The following is a 3,832-nucleotide window of genomic DNA, read 5'->3' as shown; positions in this document are numbered from 1 at the left end:
ATAGTTTGGTTATCCATTCCTCAGTTGATGGACACCTAGGTTGTTTCCATCTTTTGGCTATTGTAAATAGTGCTGCAATGAACATGGGTGTGCATATGTCTGTTCTTGTCATGGCTCTCACTTCTTTAGGGTATATACCTAGTAATGGAATGGCTGGGTCAAATGCTATTTCTAATTCCAACTTTTGAAGAAATTGCCATACTGCTCTCCACAATGGTTGTACCATTTTACTGTCCCACCAGCAGTGTGCTTTCTTCAGTTTCTTGTCAGATTTCTTTTGCCCAGTAACTTCTAAAGTAGAGGAGAATATTGATATGATCTTGCACATTAGACAGTGGTAGTTTGAACTTCACATATCCTTTGGAAATTATTTTCTCTCTTCCATAAATCCATTACTCTCATATATTTCAATACTACTTTGCCTTGTGGAGTTCTCTTGATTTTTGTCCTCTGTTCTGAGTGAATTAGGGAAACCATCAGACCCTAGAGGGTGACAATTATTGGACTCAATCTAATCTTCTATAGCACTTACATTAATAAATGTTGACATTAGTAAGCCCTATAGCCACCTGCTTATGCTGTTTCCTGTTCAATTCCATTTAAGGTGCAAGATCCAAACCTCTACATAACCTCTATTTTGAGACAAATTTTAACCATCTGTTTTTATAACATTCTTAAACCCAGAATTGTTTATTTTTTAATTATAGCCATCCTAGGGGGAGTGGTTTTATTTTCTACTTCCCTAATGACTAATGAAGGAGTCTGGTGGTGCAGTGGTTTAAGGGCTTGACAGCTAACCAAAAGGTTGGTGGTTTGAATCCACAGGCCACTCCACAGAGAAAGATGTGGCAGTCTGCTTCTGTAAAGATTAAACGAAACCCACTGCCATCCAGGTGATTCCAACTCACAGCAACTCCCACTGGGTTTCTAAGGAGGTAGACAAATCTTTATGGAAATAGATTGCCCCATCTTCCTTCTGCGTAACAGCTGGTGGGTTTGAACTGCCAATCTTCTGGTTAGCAGTGAAATGCTTTAGGCACTGCACCACCAGAGCTCCTCATTTTATGGTCATTATGAGTTGAAATCAAGCACTGGCAACAGGTTAATAATAACTAATGATGCTAACCCCAAAAACCAAACCCATTGCCATCAAGTCGATTCTGACTCATAGCGACCCCCATTGGGTTTCCAAGGTGGTAAATCCCTATGGAAGTAGACTGCCTCATCTTCCTTCTGCAGAGTGCCTGGTGGGTTTGAACAGCCAACCTTCTGGTTAGCAGACAAATCCTTGGGCACTATGTTTAATGTTAACATTTTTTCATGTACTTATTTGCCATCCATATATCTTCTTTGGGGAAATGTCTATTCAAATCCTTTGCCTGTTTTTTAAATTGGGATTTTTTTCTTTTTGTTGTTGAGTTGCAGGAGTTCTTTACCTGGGTGTTAGTGTTGTATGCCGCCAAGTTGATTCTGACTCATAGTGGTCCTACAGGACAGAGTAGAACTGCAGCATAGGGTTTCCTAGGCCACGTAATCTTTATGGGAGCAGATTGTCAGACCTTTTTTTTTTTGCGGAGCTGCTGGTAGGTTCAACCTGCCAATATTTTGGTTAGCAGTCGAGTGTAACCATTCACTGCACCATCACCACTACCACTCACTGCCATCGAGTTGGATCTGACTCATAGCACCTTCTATTCTGGATACTAGATTCTTATCAGCTATATGCCTTACAAGCTATTTTTCCATTCTCTTAAGGTATCCTTTCACTTTCTTGATAGTGTTCTTTGATGTGCAGAAGTTTGTTTGTTTTTTTAAATTTTGATGGAGTCTTTCTTTCTTTTATTGCTATGCTTTTGGTGTCATACTTAAGAAACTACTGCCTAGTCCAAGTTCACCATAATTTACACCTATAAATACTTCTAAGAGTTTGCAGTTTTAGTTCTTACATTAGGTCTTTGATCATTTGAGTTAATTTTTATATATGATATGAAGTAGGATTACAAATTCATTCTTTTACATGTGGCTGTCCGGTTGTCCCAGCATCACTCATTGAAAAGACTATTCTTCCCCTATTTCACCCCTGTCAAAATCAGTTGGCCATAGATGTATGGGTTTACTTCTGGACTCTCAATTCAATTCCATTGATATCTATCTATCTATCTATGTATACCAGATATATGATATATATCTATATCTATCTATCTATCTATCTATCTACATACCAATTTTTAAGAAACATATGCTAAACATGTTCTACTGTGATTGTGTATGGGTTCATTCTTTTTCTACTTTGCCAAATATAAGTAAGTATGTATATTAATTATACACATTGAAAACGAATTCAGAGGAGGAAATCTCATTAAGCAAAAGCACAATCTTTGGAAGATAAACTCTCCAGTATAGAAGAGTTTTGCAGTAATGGAACGGCAGGGACAATGGGTTGTGTGCATGATCACATTTTATAACAAGGGAGCAGGAGCTGGAGGCAGCACAGTTGGAGCACCAGTGGCAGGTTTGGGTACAGGCTGCAGGTGCTCAAGAAGCACTGTGCCAGCCAGCACAGAAGTAAGTGCCTGCATCATCAGACTCAGAGGCTGAGATGAGCAGCAAGCTGTCCTTTCTTGTTCCACCAAACTGAGCAGTTAGTTTCCCACTTCTGGTTAATTCACCACTTTTGTATAAAGTTGTCAAGAGGACAAGACCATCCCCAGGGTCTTGCTTGTACCAGAGTAAGGTGTTAAATGTGCTCGAGGAATTGCAGTTCATGGTGAAGTCCTCTCCTTCCTGGATAGACATAGACTGAGGACTCTGATTCAGCTGTTGGCCACTCACCCCTGTTTAGAACAAGACAAAAGAAGGTATTCAAGATTATTTTTAGATCACTTTTCTCAGAGCTGTTATGGACACTCAGTCTATACTCCCATCCCTGCCTCTGTACTTGTCCTTTCTTCCTTCCCTCTCTACCCTTTCTCTGTCTTTTTCTATTTTCTCATACATGGAGAAAATCTCACCCACTGCCTTAATAGAATTTCCACGCTTTTAGAATTCTCTGCAGAAGAATCAGGAATCCTTTAGACTTACAGGCTGGCTGCATCAATAGGCTCATCAATAAACCTTCAAGGAGCATCTTCAAGTCCTTCAGCAAAGAATTATTTCCTAAATAGGAATTTCACTTCAGGAAATTCCTCTAGCCTTAGAATAGCATTATATACATCATTCTTGTGCTCAGATATGTGTTCTACGTATCAGTCAGTCTGATCTCTTACTAGATGTGTCTCTGGGTTTTGCATTAACCTTTAAGGGAGTTCTATGAATGAGGACACTGGCCCTATGACTAGGCACCATATTACAGTACTTTCATGCCACTGTTGCAGAGTTTCCTTTAATAATCTTTTTTTCCTTCTTCTTCTATTCATTTGTTAAGCACAATTATTGAGCACCAACTATATGCTACGGAAATGTCAGAGAAACATGAACAAGACATACAGGAACTCTGTACCTGGGCTCCTTAAAATATCTTTATGACAAATTAGTAAAGGCTAGACTTATAATTAAACGTGCAGAATTGAAAAGATATTTTTTTTTCTCTTCACTAAAATAAAAATAATTAAAAAAAAGTTTTGAGCCCCAAAAGACAGACAGGAAAGGGAAGGATTGGCACCAGATGAGACATTTTGGTAAAGAGGAGTGAACGGACAAGCAATCACTTACCCTACTGAAGAAAGTTGAAGCCTAAGTGCCCACTAAGGGGAGCACCAATAAAAGTCTAGGAATCCTGAAATGCTCAAGAATTAGGAACACTGATACCTCAGAAGGTCAGAGTGAGAGATGG

This window comes from Orycteropus afer, unplaced genomic scaffold (genome assembly GCF_000298275.1).
Source record: "Orycteropus afer afer isolate SDZICR_OR568_19922 unplaced genomic scaffold, OryAfe1.0 scaffold00292, whole genome shotgun sequence".
Taxonomy (NCBI): Eukaryota; Metazoa; Chordata; class Mammalia; order Tubulidentata; family Orycteropodidae; genus Orycteropus; species Orycteropus afer.
The sequence above is the reverse complement of the archived record's forward strand: the minus strand, read 5'-3'. Positions refer to the sequence as shown.